Genomic DNA, 23,938 nt, shown 5'->3' with positions numbered 1-23,938 from the left:
AAAAAAATGACTGTGCAATTTAAACTTAATAAGGCTACTGTATGTCAGAAGAGAAAAAAAAAAAAAACAGCAACACAATTGGTACTAATTGGCAGATAATCCTGCACTTTCAGCACATAATTTGAAAAGGAGGAAAAGTGTGAGAAATATGTATGAGGCTGAAGCTGCTGTTCAGTGCTAGAGATCAAATTGCATTCGCAGTGCAGGATAAGCTCTGTATTGTTACTGCCTACACTGTGCATGACCTTGCGCGCGTACCATTCGCACTATTAAGCACAAAACTAAAGCCTTAAAAATCATCTTTCCTAATAAAGCCAATTTAAATTGGGGACAGCTTTTAAGTAGTAGTTAAACATTTGACAGTATCTTGTGCTGCTGTGCTGTAATAATGATCAAACAACTTCCCAAAGATGGTAACACACCTTTTTGAACAGAAAATAGAGCAGAAAATGTTTACAGTTTGACACAAACTGGAAATGATGAACTCATTGAAAAACCAGAAAGGATGTCTATAAATACAGTATTTACCACAGGAAAACAGATCTCATATCCATTTCTGTTTCTTTTATAAAAAATAAAAAAAATGAAAAAACAATCGTAAGAGAAGGGTTCACATTGTAATTCAATAGTGAAAGATCAATGCCAGGGCTAATGCGGGTCATGCAGGGTTTTAGTACAGGTGTTTTTACCAGTTCATATTGGTCTATAGGAGAACTCTTCAAAGCAAGTATTGCTCTGTGATAAAGAATATCTAATTTGTTATTGTTTTTAAATCCATTGCTTGTATTTTAGCTGGACCATGAGAACACATTCGCTTGGAGAGAGTGTATTTTGCAAAGCTAATCAAGTATTAAACTGGTGAGTGAGTAGTTTGTAAACCTGGCTGTTTTTCTGCAAACAGTCAGCTCTGGAGAGAATGAGGGAAAGCGAAATGAAGGTTAGAGGGTGGGTCACTCTGTTGTCTGTCAGCTGGTTTCACTTAAAGACCACGGGGTCAGAGGTCATAGCATGACCTCATCAAATTAGCCCCAACTGAGGGAGGTGTTTAGAGAAAGTTAAAGGAAGTTATCTGAAGGACATTAAATGCAAATGCGATCGCCATGTGCATACTTCAAACACTGCAGGCCCAACCCTAAAAGATTCAAAGTGAAAATTAGCGACCTGTCTTGCTAAATCAAACTTAGAACTTAGAAATGACTGCAATTATATTTAACTATGCAATGCCTATGGTTACAATTACAAACATGAACAAAAACACAAAGGCTGCACTGTATCTGTTATTACATCATACAGCCAGTTACATACTGTATTTTATCTACACAGATTCCAGGTTGCTGGTATTATATTTATTTCATTCATGCATTCGTGTTTTCAACATTTTCTGAAAGCTACTGTAATGTATAGAAAAGCAAATGTGTTTGCTATTCATAGCAGGTGTTTTCAAAGTTATGCCCAACCCCTGTATGTAAAATATTATAATTGGTCACACACAGTTTAGAGTAAATGTTTCACAGTATGGGCAGATTTATATGAACTTTAATAGAAGTACACCCTATAGTTATTTGTTCACTGTGACAGCACTGCAATGTAGAGAACACATGGAGGCATGTGTTAGAGACACACTAATACCTAACGTCTATTTAAAATATAGGACACAAGTCTCTTGGCTTAATAAGCATAGTCTGGTGTGCTCAACTCTTAAGTGTACTACAGGCAACATTCAAGAAACACATTTAAAAAAAGGGGGGAAATATGCAGTTCTGTAATCTTTTAAAATCTGCTTAGAGCCATGAATGATGTATTGGCACATATTTAAACGTAGAAATGTATGGCAATATCGACCTGAATAATTTATGTGGTTTAATTATTATTTTTTTTATTTAACATCTGGCTTTTGTTTAAATATCTGAATTATGTGTGTATAGTGGCCGTTTTCACCAATCTTTTCTTCTTGACATAAGATATGCTTCATTTGATGCGTTCGAAGAAAAAGGAAAATAAATGATAAGCCTTGTTGATCAAATTAATTCTAGGGTTTCATATCTAAAATGTATCTGATGGGAATCTGTGACAATGGCATAACAGATTGGAATGAATGCCAAAACAATTACTGGTATTATTGAACAAGCTGCATTTTCAATTAATGAAATATGTAAAGATGAAGCATTTTGATAACACCTGTTTGTATTTAACAGAGAGCAAAGAGTCCAAATCAGCATTGTGAAAATGAAGCTTTACTGATCAAAAGGGCTTAGATTCTGAAAGAGCTCCAGAACTACTGATCCAATCCTAATAGTGCTGTGTATATTCCATTCACAAAAGAGATGTGTTTATTCTTTAACAAAAATGTATATAATCCATTCACAAATGGGGAACTGACTGCTCTGTATACAGAATCAAAATGTTCACAGTAGTACAAAAGCTTAAAAGAAAACAAATTTAAATGATCTTTTTTCTAGATTGTTTAGTTTAATTTGGGCTAGGTTCCTTGTTCTGTCTGTATAGGTTCTGAACTGATGTTGAATAACCTCATTGCCTTAGTATATTCAGCTTGTTGGACTTGCTGATGGTCTCAGATGAGATTCATTAATTTGGCGTAACCATCGCTGGAAGAGATTTTTTTTTTCTTGACCTGCTCCAATCAGCTTTCCAATGATTTGGTTTGTGAGGTCGAGAACAGATTCAGATTGCTAATTTCAGCAGGCTACATGTTATTAAACACAAGAATGGATTCAATCAATATATATATTCAATGGCAAAAACATTATTACACCAGTGTTCTAAATAAAACCAATTAACTCAGAATACAGTAGAGCTAATGGGACCTTCTACAAGCCATATTTCTCCAAACTCTAATATTGGAATCCACAACATTGGCTTTCTTGTATGAACTACACTGTTTCACATGGCAAAAGGAGTCACTGCATTTTCTACAGTATTATTATTCATTTTATTTTTGCACTGTTACCCATTCTTCTTTCAAACTTTACAGTTCAGTAAGAATTCTTGCTATCATAATCTTATGGCTGGAAGCCAATTATGACATTGAAATGTTTAGGTACAATTGCAGATTTCTGCAGTTCAATGAAGTACATTCAATAAAGCAGAAGTGGATTGTAATGCGTGGATTTTATGCTTCCAAGAAACATAAAACACTGCTTTGTGTACCACAGTATACATGGAGCAGCAGTATACCATACAGTACTACAGAAGATTCATTTTCTATTTCACTGGCGCCTTCTGAGTGAAACTTAATGGAGAGTGTTATCTTACATGTAGGTTTTCACATATTGCATTTCCCATCCATTTTTAGGTACTCCTTTCCAAACATCAAATACTCATCACTACATACCTCAACGTGAATTACACATTTCTGAGTACATGGAAATCTGTTGTTGGTTAAAGCACATTTCGACAGCAAAGATAATGCAGTTACTGAACATGTTACCAATCACAATGACTTCTGTAAGGCAGGTCTTCGGGGAGAATTTGTCATGTGCTTAGTGATGTCATTGCCCATGTCATTGATGATGTCATATGATGTCAAGTGTGACAGGAAACATTAGAATTAGATATTTGGATCAACCACCAAAGGAAAAAAGGTTTCTGAAATGTAATAAATAGAATTCTGTATAGTGATTTGGATATCTGAAAATGTATATAATAATCTGTGATATACTAAGAGTATTTATTAAAAATGAAATAATAACAATAACAGGTTACATGCATTTCTAAATTGAATTGCCCAAAAGTTTACTCGAACTGTAATAAATAGAATTCTGTATACTTTACTGTACTGTGTTGATGAGTTGTACACATAAACAATTACAATATGAATATTACTACAGTTGTATTGTCACTGTAGTAATAATATACTGTATTGTAATGTTGTTGTTTTTTTGGCTTTAGACAACTTGCATCGAGAAGTATTCATTTATTTTCTCAAAACAGGCTGATTGATTATCGTCATCAGTCATGTCTTATATTTTCTAAAAAATATATTGTTATTCACCCATTTCATTAACAAAAGTTAAATAGCTTTTTATTTTACTCGTGGATGTTCTACTGCTGTCTGATACATCCTTATTTCAGGGGTTTCTTAAATCATTAATAATAGCTTTTACCCACCTGTCAGTAAATTACTTCTCGTTGTGAAGAAGGTCTCTTTCAAGATAAACATTCTGTAGCAGTTGAAGAACAACGCGTGCTGTTAATTTAATTTTTAAAAAATCTCAAACTTCCTTTGGCAGCGATATACAGTAAACAAATAGCAGAAAGTGTTTAAGTGCTTAAATATGGAATATATAACATGCATACATATAATAGTATGCATTTGTATTTTATTCTATTTGGCAAAACATTATCTTCACTTTTTTTTTTTTTACAGTATTACGTTTACAAGTATTGACAGACTTCTTTCTTTTTTCGTATCCAGCAGGCAGTATGTATTTATTTTATGTGAATCAATGTGTTGCTCGACGAACAAGAGTTTTGTTCAAGCCAGGCCATGTAAAGCTGTCAGTCAGATCATTAGTTTAACAAAGCAAATTACAACTTTGAAAGAAAGAAATAATCACAAACCCAATAACAACGATCTTCAATAAACAAAAAGCAATTGGAGTTTAAAATAGGTGTCATAACAAATACATTGTAATCTTTATTATTTTTGATCCATTTGGTAGACGCCTTTATCCGAGGCTTACATGTTATTATTTAACTAGTGCTTCATTTGTGTCAGGGCTCTCCAGGGCTGAGCCACGGCACCTCTTGGTTTCCCCCTTTAGTTCTGAAAGTTTTTTTTTTTTTTTTTTTGGTGTGTTCATTCTATTCAAGCAGCAGCCAAGTACAGACTTTAATTTTAAATTAAATTATCGCTGGAGACCCCGCAATCCCTGAGCAACAATACAACCCAGCATACAGGGTAATACTGTAAAGTGCCACTGCATTCTCTGTTTCCCTTGTTCGTTACTCTGATCGCTGACACTGTGTGTGTGTGTGTGTGTGTGTGTGTGTGTGTGTGTGTGTGTGTGTGTGTGTGTGTGTGGAATGGAACACTGACAGTTTCGATGAACTCCCGACCGTATCATAAAGTGAGGGGGGGAAACGTATTTCCTAAATGAACAAATTATTATTAGTTTCCCCAGTACTGAAGGCACAAACACTAATTATTACCACTGATTACCAGTTTTATCCAGACAGAAACACAGATCTGACCCGTGTGTGCTAAACTATAGGCTATTCAATGTCTCCCTATTCAGTGAAATGAAACAGCCGACATCAAAGCTGCCCAACAGTGTATACTTGCAAGACGGGCGACACACGCCTCACACCCCAAGCCTGACACCCCAAGCCTGGCACCCTTATAACTCCTCCTCTACAGTGACGCAATTTCCAAGTCCTCACATTGATGCACTGATCCCACCCATGTGAAGTCGTTTTTTTTTTTTACGGAATCTACTTTTCTCTGTATTGTCAATGTCGTAACATGTAATATGCCCATTTTATTTATGTTTTTCAAATAATGAATACATCGACATTGTGTTCTGAATAAACCATTTAATTATCATTACATTTATAAAGGCAGTATTAATTAATGCGCTTACGTTTCCATATAATATATACAAAAGCAGTAATCGTTAACTATTTGAGGTATGTAATGTATGTAAAAAAAAAAAAAAAATACAATCTGCAAGCATTGTTGGGAATGGTCTCAGTGTATTTTAAAAATATTGCTTGATACTCTCTGATTAATATACTGCCCTCCGCTTCTTTGGAAACTGTTCAATTATCCATTTGTTTCTATTGCAACAATACTGTTAGAATGGAACCCTATAAAAATGTACCACTGGATTATGGAACAAGGTACGATGGTATCTGTGAAAGTACAATTGTACTGTATAATATATGTATCCTACACCATCAATGTACAATTCCCTGTGTTACAATAATGCAGTACAACCATAATAATAATAGTATAGCTACACTATAGAACCGTGGTCCATTAGCTTCACACAATCAACATTTACTTAATCGTATTAAAGTAAGAATGATGTGTGTCATTCTCATCTTATTTACAATGTAAAATTGACATGCTTACATGTCTGTATAGGTTAGCCTAGGTATACGCAATAAAATATAGGAAGCTGAAGTTCAGGTCGTCACTCATATTATTTGCATCCCAGTTTTTGTTCTGTCCTTTAAGCTCATATGCCATAAAATACAAACTGAAATTAGAATTTCAATGTAGATGTAAAATAAAAATACAGGCCTGTGTAAACCATTGTGCAATCCTATATATATATATATATATATATATATATATATATATATATATATATATATATATATATATATACAGTGCCTTGCATAAGTACACTATGTAACACGATTTTTGTTCCTGGGTAGTAAGTGTTATTTCCTAATTGCTTATGCCTCAAAAGTATAGAAAATGGCTATTATTTCCCACAAACTTTGCTTTTGTGACCAGGACAGTGATATTTTGAAATTTACCTATTTCCAATGAGAAAACAGGCGAATTTATGTCTTTTCGTTCACATAAAGTCAGAAAAAAACAACATATGAATCCAAATTAACATGTATACTTAAGTAATACAAAAATGACTACAAAAGATTTAGAAGTGAGTAGTTTTTTGAGATTTACGATTATACTGTAAATCACTTTCACGAATCAGCCCCCAAATGTAGTCTACCATCATGTTCTCGTTATACTGTCCTTGGTAGCGGCGTTCAAAGTCCAGTATATCCTGGTGGAAGCACTCGCCTTGCTCCTCCGAGTACGCTCCCATGTTCTCCTTGAATTTATCAAGATAAGCATCGGGGCGATGGATGAAGGAAGGTCCGGATAGGTGATAGCAGGTGCATTCTTGCCAGTCCGACGTTCGGAAGGGTCACCATGCAGAAGTAGCAGTTGCTTGAGTGGTCAGTGGGTTCATGGCTCTCTTTTCCCCTCTGTACCATCCTACAAAATACATTTATTTCACATGACTAATGTGTAAGAGATTCTCGCAACATTTTTCATATATGATATTTTTTCAATAACATTGAAAATTGTAAAACATTTTAAAATTAAAAACTTTCACAATTTTTAAAATTTTAATGAATTTTATAACATAAAATTCCGAGCAACAATTGTCCATCTTACCTTCCAGAGTTTTTTTGCAGTGCTCGCAGGTGAAATGAGGTGCCCTGGGTTTGTCTTGATCCCCGACAGGCATGCCGAAATATGCCTTGTAGGCCTCACACATCTTAGCAGATGCTTCCACGGAGTACTTTTTCGCTCTTGTCTTGATAAATTGGCCGCAGACATAGCAAAATGCGTCTGCCGGATGCTTACAGCCTCTTGATGTAATCTCAGAAAAATGCAGATATGTATCCACTTAAGCAGCTGGAACTAAACTGAACTGGTGGGCTTAAGGCCCCTGTATTTATACTACTATTTATATTACTGGAAAGTTCTAGAAAGTTCTAGAAGTTACTCCAAGTTTACTCAGCACTGAATCTATCTGGAATCTTCTGGAAAACAGGTAAATTTCAAAATATCACTGTCCTGGTCACAAAAGCAAAGTTTGTGGGGAATAATAGCCATTTTCTATACTTTTGAGGCATAAGCAATTAGGAAATAACACTTACTACCCAGGAACAAAAAAAATAAAAAATTGTTACACGGTGTATTCACCCCCCTGAGTCAATACTTGGTAGAAGCACCTTTGGCAGCTATTACAGCTGTGAGTCTGTTTGGGTAAGTCTACCAGCTTTGCACATCTGGATCCTGCAATTTTTGCCCATTCTTCTTGGCAAAATTGCTCAAGCTCTGTCAGGTTGGATGGGGACTGTTGGTGAACAGCAATTTTCAAGTCTTGCCACAGATTCTCAATCGGATTGAGGTCTGGGCTTTGACTGGGCCATTCTAAGACATTCAGGTTCTTGTTTTTAAACCACTCCAGTGTAGCTTTGGCTGTGTGTTTGGCTGTGAGGTCTCTTTCAGACTGAAACAGGTTTTCCTCTAGAATTTCCCTGTATTTGGCTCCATCCATCTTGCCCTCAATCCTGACCAGTTTCCCAGTCCCTGCCGATGAAAAGCATCCCCATAACATGATGCTGCCACCACCATGCTTCACCGTGGGGATGGTGTTCTCAGGGTGATGAGCAGTGTTGGCTTTGCGCCACGCATAGCGTTTTGCGCTAAGGCCAAAAAGTTAAATTTTGGTCTCTTCAGACCAGAGAACCTTTTTCCACATGTTTGCTGTGTCTCTCACATGCCTTTTGGCAAATCCAAACGGGATTTGATATGGGTTTTTTTCAGCAATGGCTTTCTTCTTGCCACTCTTCCATAAAGCCCAGCTTTGTGGAGCATCCGGGTTATAGTTGTCCCATGGACGGTTTCTCCCATCTCAGCTGTGGATCTCTCCAGCTCCTTCAGAGTTACCATTGGCCTCTTGGTTGCTTCTCTGACTAATGCCCTCCTTACCTGGTCACTGAGTTTTGGTGGACGGCCTTCTCTAGGCAGAGTCGCGGTTGTGCCATATTCTTTCCATTTTTTAATAATGGATTTAACGGTGCTCCGGGGGATGTTCAAAGTTTGGGATATTTTTTTATAACCCAACCCTGATTGGTGCTTCTCCAGAACTTTATCCCGGACTTGTTTTGATAGCTCCTTGGTCTTCATGATGCTGTTTGTTTAGATATGCTCTCTAACAAACTCTGGGGACTTCAAGAAACAGGTGTATTTAATCTGAGATCATGCGACACTTTAATTGCACACAGGTGGACTCCATTCAACTAATTATGTGACTTCTGAAGGCAATTGGTTGCACCAGAGCTTATTTAGGGGTGTCACAGCAAAGGGGGTGAATACTTATGCAATCAAGACTTTTCAGTTTTTAATTTGTAAATAATTGTGAAAAATATGTAGATTTTTTTCCCCACTTCGACATTATGGACTATTATGTGTAGATCAGTGACAAGAAATCCTAATTAAATCCATTTTAATTCCAGGTTGTAACACTACAAAATGTGGAAGAGTCCAAGGGGGGTGAATACTTATGCAAAGCACTGTATTATTCCTATTTATTTCCATTTCTATTTAATCCAGTTTGTGCAAGTATTATATATGTGGGGACTGAAAGAGCATGTGAAATGTTTATTTGCTTCAATTCTCGCCTGTTTTAAAGAATACATCTGTATTAGTGCACTATAGGGAGATTCTGTAAATGAGGGATTATGCTAAGCTATTAACACAGTGTTATCTGTGCTGCAACATATGACACGTATAATAGATCAATAAAACTACAAATTATTATGTTATATTTGTGTGCCGTTGTAACACTACAAAATGTGGAAGAGTCCAAGGGGGGTGAATACTTATGCAAGGCACTGTATATATATATATATATATATATATATATATATATATATATATATATATATATATATATTAATTAACCACAGATGACAAATGAATACACATTCAATATATGAAAAGTGTATATATTTGTATGCAAAATTGTACAACTTAAACAACGTAACCAAATGAATAATATTTATAAAAATGAAAGTTAAATCAATACTGCATGCTAACCTGAATCTTTGTTACTTTTAAGTGGAAAACAATATATCTGCCTAATTGGCATTTTACCGTTATGTAACAGAGATCTTTGTTATAAATAGCTGTAGTCGTAAGTAACCAGTGTTTACACCCTGTAGCAATGTCATCGTTATTTAATAAACATTAATTATAACTTATAAGTATTTGAAAATAAATCACATTAAAAAATATATGTGATTTAAGTAATTTCAGCGGACACTAACAAATGTTTCTAATGTATATAGATATAAGTTAAAGTTACATATATATTACTCATGGATAATTAAATACAAAGGCGAATTTAACAAGTTAAACATACCTTGTGTGTCGTTTTCTGTCAAAATTTAAACGCAACTGTGCTTGCAACAACCGTGCATATGTTTCTGCTTCTCAAATGTGACGCGTGGGGTGTTTCTCATTGGTTGTTCTCGTTCAGAGACAGCCCATTGTTCTCAATTGGTCCGTGGCTTCGCCCTCTGTAGGCTGGATTTATGAGATAGACTAGTTCCTGTCTTAGGTGTCAAAGCACCCAGAACTGTCTGGCTTGTGGTGCCGAAATTGTCGTTCAGCGATCGTGAAGATAAGCCATTTGTTCAGCAGTTAGCTTATGACTCTTTTTAAACACATTCTTTGTCAGTGGGGTAGTTTGTGACCAGAAACCAATTAGACACAGAGAATGGTTTAAGATTCTCCTCTGTATATTTCAATTCTGTTTCTTTCATACACAGAATGATATTATGACCCCCCTCTGACGCTACAGGACTCTGTATGCTCCAAAAGCCAATGCAGGATAACAGAGCCACCTTAAAAAGGCCTATGCAGCTGAGGCGCAAGCCACACACCTGGCAAACACGGTGGGTCTCCTCATGGGATACCTTGATGGCATGCTACAATCAGCGGTTCTTCCTGAACCAGTGGCTTCAGAGCTGCTCTTGGTCTCGAGCATACTGCTGCAGATTTTCAGGCACACTCTAGATCAAAGTCTAGCAAGCCTGGTAGTGGCACGCAGACAGCTTTGGCTGTCTCAGGCCAGAGTCCCTGACATGGACAAGTTGGCCTTGCTGGACGCGCCTATCTCCCCTGGCTATACATTCGGGCCACTGGTAGAGGAAATCCTGCAACGCTCCCACAGAAAACGGGAGGCGTCAAGACAGGTGGCAGCGATGCTCCCTCCCTGTGCTCCAGTATGGGAGAGGATGAGACGATGGCTTCTGTCTGTGACACATACTGTCACCAGGATGGTTCCAATCCCCACTGCGCTGCGTGGCGACCCAAGGCATTACCTTCAGGCTTCCGTGGCAGCTATTAACCGGGGTCGTCCGCAAGGACGAGGGAACGCCAGACGTGGGGCCCCACTGCAGCAGCACTATGGTAGGCAGTTCCAACGTCACCCTAAACAGCCTCCAAAGCAGGCTCCATCCCAGCCTCAGCAGCACAAGCAGGGCCCCTGAAAGCTTGCAGCTTCAGAACCACCCCTTTACACAACACCAGCTACTATACTGGTTCACCTGCACCTAAGACACCTACGTACTCGCCACCGTACACACTGGCTACACACTACAGTTCCACTCGGGACCGCCTCCCTTTCGAGGGATCACGGTCACATCCGTGAGCGACCCTCTCCAGGTCTTGGCCCTCAGGAAGGAAGTAAATACATTACTTCTGAAACAAGCCATTTGCCTCGTAAAACCCATCTCTCAACAAGAAGGGTTCTACTCAAGTTATTTTCTAGTGCCAAAAAAGGACGGTGGCCTTCGCCCCATCCTAGACCTGAGACACCTCAATGGGTTCTTGAGGGAGAGGGGGTTCCAGATGGTAACACATAGTCACATCCTCCAGTCTGTCCGGCCGGGCAACTGGTTTACAACTGTGGACTTCAAGGGCATGTATTTTCACGTCCCTATTAGTCCTGCGCACAGGAAATATTTCCGCTTCGCCTTTCAGGGAAGCGTTTGAGTTTTCCGTGCTCCCATCCGGCCTCTCCTTAGCCCCCCGCACGTTCTCAAAGTGGGTGGATGCCATCCTAGCCCCCTTGCGGCTGCAGGGGATCAGGGTGTTGAACTACTTGGATGACTGGTTTATCTGTTCCCAGTCGCAGGAAGGAGCAGTGGCCCACACTGCGATTGTGATAAAGCATCTGTCGAGGCTGGGTCTCACCCTCAACTATGCCTAAAGCCAATTAATACCGGTGCAGAGTATGATTTACTTGAGGCTCTGCCTGGATTCCCTTACCATGCAAGCCTACCTGGCAGACGACAGAGTGGCCGCCATTCAGAAATGTCTAACCCTGTTCCAACAGGGTTCAACAGTACAATTGGTGTTGTGTCAGAAGTTACTGGGTCTGATGCCCGCAGCTTCATCAGTCATCCAGCTGGTATTACTCCATACGTGCCCGGTTTAAACATGGCTCAATACCTTCCAGCTACATCCAAAATGTGACAGGCACCATCGGCTGACTGTGTCTTACGTATGCTGGGAAGCCCTGCGCTGCTGGAGGCAAGCCTCTCACCTATGCAAAGGTGTAAGCATGAGAGTGATCCACAACCATCAGGTAGCAACGACAGGGGCATCCAACTCGGGTTGGGGTGCGGTCTAGGCAGGCAGAGGAGTCAGCGGGCCCTAGTCGGGTCGCTGAAGATCCCTGCACATAAATGCACTGGAACTGCAAGCAGTTCACCTTGCCCTTCAGAATTTCCTTTCAGTGCTCCAGAGCAGACATGTCCTTGTCTGCATGGAAAAGATGTCAGAAGTAGCGTACGTCAACCACCAGGGAGGACTTTGGTCCCTGGGAATAAAACCGGATAGCCTTTCTGCTGCTGATCTGGGCACAGAAATACTCCAGGATGTTCATCTCCCGGGAGTGGTGAATTGGGCGACAGACCTCCTCTCGAGGGAGGGTCCTCACCCGTCAGAATGGTGACTCCACCGTCATCTGGTAGAGCCCATTTGGGAACATTTCGGGGAAGCCTGAGTAGATCTCTTTGCCACGGCAGCGAAGACTCACTGCTGTGGAGGTCCACTAGGCATCGACGCCCTAGCCCACGAGTGTCCCAGGTTGCTCTTGTACGCATTCCTGCCAATACCGTTGCTCCCGGCCTTCCTAAAGTACATAGAGAAAAGGCAACAGTTCTCCTTGTGGCCCCCAGATAGCCCAGGAGAATCTGGTTTTCAAACCTTTGCCAGCTGTTGTGAGGCCAGCCCTGGGAGACCCCGCTAGGCATAGATCTCCTCAGTCAGGCAAGAGACACCCTCTGGCACCCAGAACCAGGTCTGGCCCCTGAACGGGACCGTCTGTCTGCCTTAGGGCTCTCAGACACAGTCGTTAGTACACTGCAAAATGCTAGGGCATCCTCCACAAGGGTGTTGGATGCTGATAAGTGGACATATTTTCAAAATTGGTGTATGACCAAAGGTCATGACCCCATCTATTGCCCTATAACAATTATTTTACAGTTTCTGCAAGATCTGCTAGATGGGTAGATCCCCCCCCTCTACGCTGAAAGTGTACCTAGCAGCCATATCTGCATGCCATGTCCCCACTGACTCAATGTCCCCGGGTGCTCATAGTTTATTGACCCGTTTTCTGAAAGGGACTCAGATGCATCATACCACCCAGACACTACCCAGATCAGGTCGCCCTTCCAAATCGAGCAGCCGGGCAAGCAAGAAACTGGTTCGGGATGTCACTCTGGAGCCAACAATGACCTTGAGAGATCTGCAAAGATCTGTGTCTGAGATGGGAGTCGGTGTTCACACATCAACAATAAGCTGGTCCCTACACAAAGCTGGCCTGTATGGACGGGTGGGAAGAAAGAAGCCATTACTCAAAAAGCCTCATCTTAAAGCACGTACAGAGTTTGCGAAAAAGCATGTAGATGATACTGCAGACATGCGGAAAAAGGTTTTGAAGTCAGACGAGACAAAAATTGAACTTTTTGGTCTAAATTCCAATCATTACATCTGGCGCAAGTCCAACATTGCACATCACCCAGTCAACATCATCCCAACTGTCAGGCATGGTGGTGACAGCATCATGTTATGGGGATTCATCTCTTCAGCAGGGACTGGGAAGCTTGTCAGGATAGAGGGGAGAATGGATGGTGCAAAGTACAGGCGAATCCTTGAGGAAAACCTGTTTGAGTCAGCCAAGACTCTGAAACTGGGGAGGAAATTCACATTTCAGCAGGACAATTCATCCACTGCAGTTCAGCTGTTTTTCATAAGGACATTTAACTAAAAATAAACTTGTAAATACTGTAATACTGTAAATGTGTGTTCTCTTATATGCATTTTAATGACATGGCTCATGTGCACCCGTGGTTAACGCGACACCTTGGACAAGTCAACATTAAATGGCATCTCCGTGGAATGTCGAGTTAACCGAGGTTGACTGTATATATTCCTTCAAATTTAAGACACACTTTTTAAACATTTTTTTTTCTTCTAAAAAATGGCCTGCATCTTAAATTCGAGTATAGTGATGTGTGTATTAAAATCGCCAACAAAAGACGTGACTGCCTGTGGCGGAGTGTCCCGCCCCTTTGTTTGTTATTTATTTATATTATGATTTATTTTTTATATTATGGCGAAAGCCGATTGTTATTTGTTATTGTCTTGTATTTAAAAACTTGTGAGGATGCGTGACTGGTCAGCTACTGATTATTTAACTAGCTGACAGTCATGCATCATTACTAAACTCATGCAGACTGTGGGCGAGGGGTAATAAGATAATTAACAGCTAGTTAACCCCTCGGCCAGAATATAAAAGCCTCCAGCTGTCCGTGCTAAAGCGGAGAGTGTACAGAGGAGAGTGTGTTAGGAGTGAGAGCGGAGAGAGCAAGGAGAAAAACGAAACTTATAAATAACTACTAATAGATACTTATTTGTTTATTTGTTTGCCCCTTGTGCCTTTTTGTTTGTTGTTTGTTTAAATCTTTTGTTTGTTTTGTTTATTTAATAAAACACTGAGCGCCGTTGCGTTCAGTTCCACCACCGCCATTCCATCCATTCATTGCCTTTGTTTACTTCCTGGTCCGTGACATCACTACCCATACGTCACTGCAACAACAGCTCAGTCACATATGGTGTCAGGTGGTGGGATAAACAACGCCTCCAGGAGCCGGACCAGGAACAGCTAAGGGCCTTTTTTTTGTTGTTTTTTTTTTTAAAGTATTTTTTGTGTTTGAAAAAAATAAAAATAATAAAAAAAAATAATGGAAGGCTGGAGCTGGAGAAACAGCTGCGGGGAACTGGAGGACCTCCTCGGTGGTCTGGAGGACCAAGGCTTGCTTGCGGGGTGTACAGGCACATGGTAGCGATCTGCCCCTTCCAGGATGAGGAGGAGGAACAGGAAGAGAAGGGGGAGAGGTAAGCTGCAGCAGCAACAGCAACCGCAGCAACAGCAGGAGGAGATCGGGGATGATGGCTGGGAGGTTTATGTTACAAACCTCGTGGCGGAGGTTATGCCCTGGCTGTGGGGCATATGGGCACACGTTGGCCATATGCACCACGCAATACGAAGAGGAGGAGCACGAGCATCCAGCGCCCAGAAGGGAGGAGCACGAGCATCCAGTGCCCAGAAGGGGGGAGCGTGAGCATCCAGTGCCCAGAAGGGGGGAGCACGAGCATCCAGCGCCCAGAAGGGGGGAGCGCATGCATCCAGCGCCCAGAAGGGGGGAGCCCATACATCCAGCGCCCAGAAGGGGGGGGCCCATAGGTCCAGAACCAGAACGGGAGCTGCCTCTGCCTCCGCCACCTCCACTGCTTCCACCACCAGGAGCAGAGCAGCGGGAGCTGCCTCTGCCTCCGCCACCACCACCGCCCAAGGATGCCTGCCTCGCACCGCCCAAGGAAGCCTGCCATGCATCGCCTGGGGCTGCCTGTTGCTCTGCATCACCTGGGGCTGCCTGTTCAAACCTTTGCCAGCTGCTGTGAGGCCAGCCCTTGGAGACCCTGCTAGGGTACGAGATAGAAGTGGAACTCCCGCTGCCGCCTCCATGGCCAGGGGCTCCCCTCCCGAGTTCGCCTCCCGAGGGCCCGCTGCTGCTGCCGTCGCCTCCGGAGGGTCCGCTGCTGCTGCCGTCGCCTCTCGAGGCTCCTCTTCTATGACAGTGCTATTGGTTGAACCATCTGACATCACTGACAGGAACGTTGTACCTTTTATTCTCTTGCAGCTGCCTTATTTCTACCTCAGCAATGTAGTGCATACATATTCTTGCTTGTTTGTCATTCCTAGATTTAGCCCAGTCTGTCCTTCAACCCTATATTATTAAAAATAAATTAAATATTTTTTAAAAAAATGCTGTTTTCTATTGTCACACTTTGACTGAGGATCTGCTAAGCCTTAACTTACTATGTTTTTTCAAGCTTTAAAACAAGTCAGTTCAAGATACAATTGATTCCAGTAAATAGTAAATTCACCAAAATGGATCTTAAATACCAAATAAGGGTTTACTTTATTTAACGTGGTTGCATATAGTTTACTAGCAATAATTTGAATCCCTTTTTCAGAGTTTGTAGCACGCAAATTATTATTATTATTATTATTATTATTATTATTATTATTATTATTACAGAAAATATTGATATATTAAAAAAAAAAATCTTGTAGCACAGTAATAATAATAACAACAACGTGTTGGACCTGGGGCACTTCATAATATACAATGTGTTTAAAACAGCAGTCATTGTATTAAAATTAAAACTTCACCTGTTACACTTCAGTGAGGTTAAAATATTCACAAGTTGAATGCATTTGTTCAGCAATTGATACCCATGCGTTCTCCTTTTTCATCTGATCTTTATAATCAGCTCTATCGACTGTATAAAGCAGGGATAAACACTGAGCAGCTTCTCGACAAACAACCGGTCATCTATTTTGTCGTTGTAATAATCATAGCGACGAGGTCAAAGTTCAGTTGATTTGAACTGTCAGTGACTGCAGGTTGAGCAGGGCGAATGCCGGTAGAAAGTATAAACTGCACGGCGACACGACAGCGATGATCGCAGGTCGCCTTGCTTTTCAACGACAGTCGAGCGATGCAATATAAACCAGCCTTAACACACTGAATGCCACATGTTGCACTGTAACACAAATTTATTTTCTCTGTCCTTTTTTCATGGGGAAAAAATACTGTACTTCCAATGCAAGGTCTGATACTTTTTTTTTAAATACATGGAGAGTATCATAAATGAAAAGGTGAGATATTTATCTAAAACAAAACAAAGTCGTCTCAATTAAGAGAGTCAAAACAAATTCCATATTTATTTTGTTTTTCTGAGGCTGCATCTGACTACCTTTTGAGCACAGCATTCACCTTTCTCATCTGACATTTGTCAGCTCCCTTTCTTTCTGCAGCGGGAGAGGCGAGCACTGCACTGCACTGAGTTGCAATGTCTAAAACCTAGATGAAACGCATCACTTCCCGTTGATCTTCATTACTTGTAATATGCAAAAGTAATTTCCATAGATGGCTAGCTGACTAATGTCTAAATATTTGAAAATCACTCCCTTCTCTTGACGTCTAACTCTGATGCTATGAGAGAGGTTGGACGGGGGAGACGCAAGCAGCAGCGAGGACGATGTCTCCCGATCGGATCATGGACTACCCCATGCTGAAAGCCACCATCCTGAATCGCGTGGGGGCGACACCGGAGGGGTATCGCCGGAAGTTTCGGGAGGAGTGCTTCTCACCCGAGGAGCACCCCAGAACCATCGCCCACCACCTGAATGAGTATGCCATGGGGTGGTTGAATCCAGACGCGACCACTAAAGCCAGACTGGTGGAGATCATAGTAATCAAACGGTTTCTGGAGTGTTTAGCTCTGGGACCACGACTGTGGGTACAGCGGCAGGCACCTCCCACTCTGGATTGGGCGGGATCGCACTGGCAGAGCAGTACCAGGCAGCAGAACTGACGCCAGCTAGGCTGCCTGGGCGAAGCACTGCGGGATCATCTGCTTCACTGGCCCCAGATAGAGCGAAGGGACTGGAGGGAAGGGGTGGACAAGGTTTTGGATGGGGGGGCGGTGGAAGCTCCCGGCCCGGGAACCGGGGAAGGGTGGGGTCCCCCACGGGCTGCTGCGGTGTCGGACCGGGGTCTCGCACGGCCACCTTACTGTCGAGCTCCTTTGATGGCTCCTGTGTTTCCACCTCTTGCTGAGGTCCAGGGCGAGAAACCAGTCCACTGCGGTGTTGGATGTGCCGGGACGTGGGCCACCTCGTGCGAGATTGCCCCATGATGATTTACTGTCACCTCAGCCGACCAGGTAAGCCTGTTCAATTACCTCAGTCACTTCAGCAGACGGGTTTTGTTATTCCTGTGTCAGTGGATGGTACAAAAACCCAGGCTCTCCTGGTTTCAGGGTGTGGTCAGTCCCTAATACAGGATAGCCTAATCTCACCGGGGCATAAACAACTATTGGGACAGGTGCATATTAAATGTATTCATGGGGATGTACGCTCTTATCCCAAGATCAGTGTGAATATAACCATTGGCCAGCAGGTGACGAAAGTGCAGGTAGGATTGTGTCCTCAATTGCCAGTACCAGTAGTTCTGAGGTGGGACTGTGGGCAGTTTAAAGATTGGTTAGCTACCCTGACAGCACCGTCTTCCCTATTGGCTAAGAAGGAGGAAGCAGTTGGAGAGATCTTCCCCTTCCGTGACCCGACTTGGTTTTGCCATGGATTTAGATCCCGGAAAACTAAACGGGAACGCTGGGCAGCTAAGAATGAGGGCTGGCAAAGGAGGGAGTCCGAGAGGTTGCAGGTGGGGGCGATTGGTGAAGAGTATGGGGGGGAGGCTGCGGAGCCAGCGCAGAGGTCTGGCTCGGCTGCCTACGCTCGGGACCGACCCGATCCCGAGCTGGAGGCCATGGGGGCTGATTTTTTTAGCTTGTTCCAGTGATTTGTGGCTCGAGCAAGGGTGTGACGACGTGCTGGGCAGGCTCTTTGAGCAGGCAGTGGTGTTTAATGGTCGTGTGGTCGAGCCCAGACGCGCTGCCACGTACCCTCACTTTGACATTGCTCGAGACCTTCTGTACCGTGTTGAAAAATTACCCCAGATGGGTGAAATGCGTCATCAGTTGCTCATTCTTCAGCCCTTTAAGGAGGATTTGCTGCAGCTTGCTCACGCTATTCCCCTGTCTGGTCATTTGGGAAGGGACAAAACCAAAGCGAGGCTCGTGACACGGTTCTATTGGCTGGGGTTAGATGGTGACATCAGACGTTTCTGTGAGCGGTGTGGGGAGTGTCAAAAAGCTAGCCCTAGAGTCGTCCCACGAGCGCCATTGGTGCCTTTGCCCCTAGTGGAAGCTCCATTTGAGCGTATTGGGATGGACATAGTTGGGCCATTGGAAAGGAGTGCAGCGGGATACACACGTCTATTGGTCATTTTGGATTACACGACGTGTTATCCAGAGGCCATTCTCCTCCGATCTATGTCCGCTAAGTCTGTTGCCAACAAGCTTGTGAAGGTTTTCTCCCAGGCGGGGATCCCTATGGAGATACTGACCGACCAAGGCACCAACTTTTTGTCCCGGCTAATCCGCGGAACATGTAAGATTTTGGGAATTAAGACCATTAGGACCTCAGTGTTTCATCTTGTGGAGCACTTTAATAAGACCCTTAAGAACATGTTGTGCAGATTTATTAATAGTGATGTGCGTTACTGGGACCAGCTGATTCCGCCCCTTCTCTTTGCGATCAGAGAGGTACCTCAGGCTTCCATGGGGTTTTCACTATTCGAGCTGTTGTATGGGCGGAGACCCCGGGGTGTGCTCGATCTGGTCAGAGAGATGTGGGAGGAGCAGCAGGACAATTCAACCAATACGGTCCGGTATGTGTTGGACCTGCGCAAACGTCTTGAGTCTGTAGGCAAATGGGTGCATGACAATTTGCAGCAGGCTCAGCGCAGACAGGAGACACAATACAACCTAGGAGCCCAGTTACACACATTCCAGCCGGGGGATAAAGTACTTCTATTATTACCTAGTTCGAAGTCGAAGCTTCTGGCTAAGTGTCAAGGACCGTTTGAGATTACACTCCAGATTGGGATGGTGGATTATGAGATCTGCCAGCCACAGCGACGGAGAGAAAAACACATTTATCCTTTAACCTCTTGAAGCCCTGGTTGCAACTGGAGGCGTTGTTAGTGGCGCAAGCAGATGATGTCCCAGATCTGGGACCTGATCTTTCTGTGTTGGGGAGAAAAGGGTTGGTACAGATTGCAGAGAATCTGACACTAACAAGCTCAAGCTCTGGTGACGGAATTTCCTGATGTGTTTTCTCCCATCCCGGGGCAGAATCGAGCCTGACATTGAGCCAGGGGCGTCAGTTCGCCGGAGGCCATACCGTATACCTGAACGTAAAAGACAGGTAATAAAGATGGAAATTAATGAAATGCTTGGGGTAATAGAAGAGTCCCAAAGTGACTGGAACAGTCCTGTTGTCTTTGTGGATAAGACAGACGGGTCAACTCGGTTTTGCATTGATTTCAGGCGAATCAATGAAAAATCAAAATTTGATGCTTATCCCATGCCCCGGGTAGATGAGTTGCTGGAGAGTCTAGGCATGGCTCATTTTATGACGAAACTGGATATAACGAAGGGGTACTGGCAGATACCCCTGACTCCGGAATCCAGGGAGAGGACAGCGTTTTAGACTCCCTTCGGGTTATACCAATTCAGGACCATGCCCTTTGGGTTGCATGGAGCACCAGCCACTTTTCAGCGGATGATTGATCGCATTTTACAGCCCCATCAGCAGTACGCTGCTGCTTACATAGATGATGTGGTTATCCACAGTGAGGATTGGCCGAGTCATCTGTGTAAGGTAGCGGCAGTGCTGCGATCCTTGCGGGAGGCTGGACTCACTGCTAACCCAAAGAAGTGTGCAATTGGGAAGAGTGAGTCGGAGTATTTGGGGTATCGAGTAGGGGGTGGTCAGATCAGACCGCTGATTGTGAAGGTGAAAGCCTTGGCTGACTGGTCCCTACGACCAAAACCCAGGTGCGCTCTTTTTTGGGACTAGCGGGCTATTATAGGAAGTTCATCCCAAGCTTCGCCATGCTCGCTGCTCCCTTGACAGACCTCACCCGGAAGGCTGCCCCAAATACGGTTCAGTGGACGGAGCAGTGCCAGAGGGCCTCTCTCGCTCTGAAGCGGAGACTGTGTAGTAAGCCAATACTATGCAGTTCAGATATCGGTAAGAGGTTCACCCTGCAGACGGATGCGTCGGATACAGGTCTCGGGGCAGTGTTGTCTCAGGAGGTCCGGGGAAGCGAGCACCTGGTCCTGTATATCAGCAGGAAGCTCCTTCCTCGCGAGAACAACTATAGTACCATCAAGAAGGAGTGTCTCGCGGTAAAATGGGCAGTCGAGTCACTCCGATACTACCTCCTTGGGCGACACTTCACCCTAGTTATAGATCAAACCCCCTTACCATGGCTTCACCGGATGAAGGATAGCAATGCCAGAATCACGCGATGGTACTTGTCCCTGCAGCCCTATGCCTTCAGGGTTGTCCACCGAGCAGGAAAGCTGCATCAAAACAATGATTTTTTCTCTCAGGAAGGCATGGGGATGTAGGATTTTTTGAATGAACCGGTGGTGCCATTCTGAAGATGCAGCAGCCGTTCAATATTCGCCTGTCAGTCATGGCAGTGACACGGAGAGGTGGGAGAGAGGGTGTGTGGGCTTTCCTTCTCTCTGAGTGGCTGAGAGGCGGGTATTGGGGGGATTGCTGGCCCTATAAAATAATATTCTGCTGTTCTCTCAGGTCTGCCCTTTTAGGAGACGTGCAGACACTCTGGTCCAGAACTGAGACACGGCCAGAAAGAAAATCTCAAAAGAAAAACAAAGAACACAAAGAAAGAATAGGGGTAGCAGGGAAAACCGTTGGCAGACCCCATAAGTGTTTTTAGCAGACTGAGGGAGCGGCGAGAGTAGGCTGGAGACCCGGGCCATGCATGCAGCGACGGTTGGGATGAAGCTGCCGAGTGCAGCGCTTTTTATTTGTAGTTTTTGATTACTGTGTTTTATTTTCCTTTTTTCTTTTGCCTTTTACTTATTCTTTTGTTGAGCACCTGTGTGTGCGCCTGCACTTGTAAACGGTACCACCTCTGGTATTACTGTAGCTCTGTCTACCATCGTTGGTAGGCAGACCATGGTCAACAGCGCCCTCTGCGGGCTGAAAAGTGGAACTACCCCAACATGAATAAAACTGGGCACCTGTGCAGTGTTTCAAGTTCACCTGTGTCTCCCGTGTGTCAGTGAATTACCCACCACCCTTCCACAACTATGTATTTTTTTATTATTATTAATCTTTGTTGTTGAATTCACAAAACATATAGGGAGACCATAGATGCATAATTAAAAAATTTTTTTTTTAAATGTACATGTATAATTTAATTAACTATATACAATACATTCAATAAATACAATAATGTTTTCACTGTACAACCAAAAAACTAAATGTTGTAGAGACCCCTATTATAATATAATTCATACTTCATTCAGTACAAATAAATTGAATAAAATTACTAGTTTATCTAACAATGACACATTTGAGTCATTAATTGGCCTTAATTTTATTTTTATTTTTTTTGTTTTCAACACAAAAAGTTCCACACACTGAAAAATTGGGACATTACAGTCTGGACAGTATGTGCTTGTCAGTAACCTAATATTCATTCACAAGTCTTATAATTATTTTTTAGTTACCCCCCAAAAAAATGTACAACATGGGAACAGTGATTCAAATGCTTGCTAAACTTTATTTTTTTGTTATAAAATATAATAAAAAAGAATGAGTGTAAATTACAGATTAGAAAGGTCCTAACAGAAAGTGTGGCCATACAGAATAAGAATACTGTACTAAAAGATATGTAAATAGATGCATGTAAGCCATACAGATATAATGCAACAATACAAGAAAACCCTGGAGTTTTTTTTATGTCTTCATTTGGTAGATCTGTAGAACAAATATGATTACACTTATATACAATACAGTTTCTTCCTATCTCGCTAGCTAAACTGTCCTGAGGATCACAACTTTCAGGCTCACTATCTTGGTTGGCAAACAGAAGACCAACAGCCTGCAGTGTAGTGTATTATTTTGCCATTTTAAAAATAAAAAAATTAAACAAGAGGAGTAATTCAAGACAAACAGAAAGCATGCCAGGGCAATTTCATTTTCATCAGCGAAAATCATTTTCAGCATTTTCACCAACTTTTTCTGAACTGTTTTTGCTGTTCCGTGGTATCATTTTTATGTGTAAAAAGTCATCACGGAGAGAAAGGCAGTACAGCCCAAGATGTGTTTGAGGGGGTTTGTTTGGAACCTGTGTAAATTTAATGCAGCACTCAATCTGACAAGCTGCCTGCTATGCCCTTCACACACAGACACTTGATCAGTTATTCAGCAAAATATTTTCCACACATATTTAAATAATATTTTACTTTATTGTAAATCAATCAGAAAAACACATGTAAACATTACTTCAACTGATTTAGCAGTAAGCATTTACAAGTTCTCATTAACAGCGATCTACAGCTAAAAAGAATGGCATACAATGATTTCCATTACACGAGAGTAGATGTTAAAAATTCATGCTGATTTGAACTCGGCTCTCACCAAGATAAGCACCGACTAAGACGTAGCATTACAGTAAACTAATGTGATCCATCTGTGTCTCCATCCATTTGCGCTTCCTTCCATATGATGCTGTAGATATCCTTCTGTCTGGTGTTGATGGCTGAAGTGTAATGCTGGCTCCAGGGATCAGCTTATTGCCTCCCTAGTGCATCAGCACACACAACGGCTGCGATGCTGGCTCCGGGGATCAACCACAGTGCGGCTTCCCCAGCGTATCAGCATGACAACCGTCTGGATTGAGCTAAGTAGGGTACATCTCTGGGGTCTTATTTTTTCATCAAATTGAGGGTGAGAACTTGGGCTGCATCATAAATTGGAAGGCGTCTTAAATTCAAAGGAATATGGCATATACCCAGACTGTAGTAACAAAATATGAAATATATATAAATGCTGCACCAATATTAAAAGGCCAATATACAAACTAATGTCAGCTTCTTTTATATTAAAAAGTGTGGTTATTCACAATATCGCAACTTATCATATCCTACAGAAACACCCCAAAAAATGTGTTCACAGACAAAATTCTACAACAAACCACATTTCAATTGTAAGACAGTGCCAACACGATAGATAGAAAAATGGCCACAAAGAGAGCCCTTGCCTTGCATGCTCTTAACATCTACACAGAGGTAATACTAAGATATTTGCACAGAACATGACCCATGCGCCTTATTCAGAAA

Source organism: Acipenser ruthenus, chromosome 7 (genome assembly GCF_902713425.1).
Source record: "Acipenser ruthenus chromosome 7, fAciRut3.2 maternal haplotype, whole genome shotgun sequence".
NCBI classification, from domain to species: domain Eukaryota; kingdom Metazoa; phylum Chordata; class Actinopteri; order Acipenseriformes; family Acipenseridae; genus Acipenser; species Acipenser ruthenus.
The sequence above is the reverse complement of the archived record's forward strand: the minus strand, read 5'-3'. Positions refer to the sequence as shown.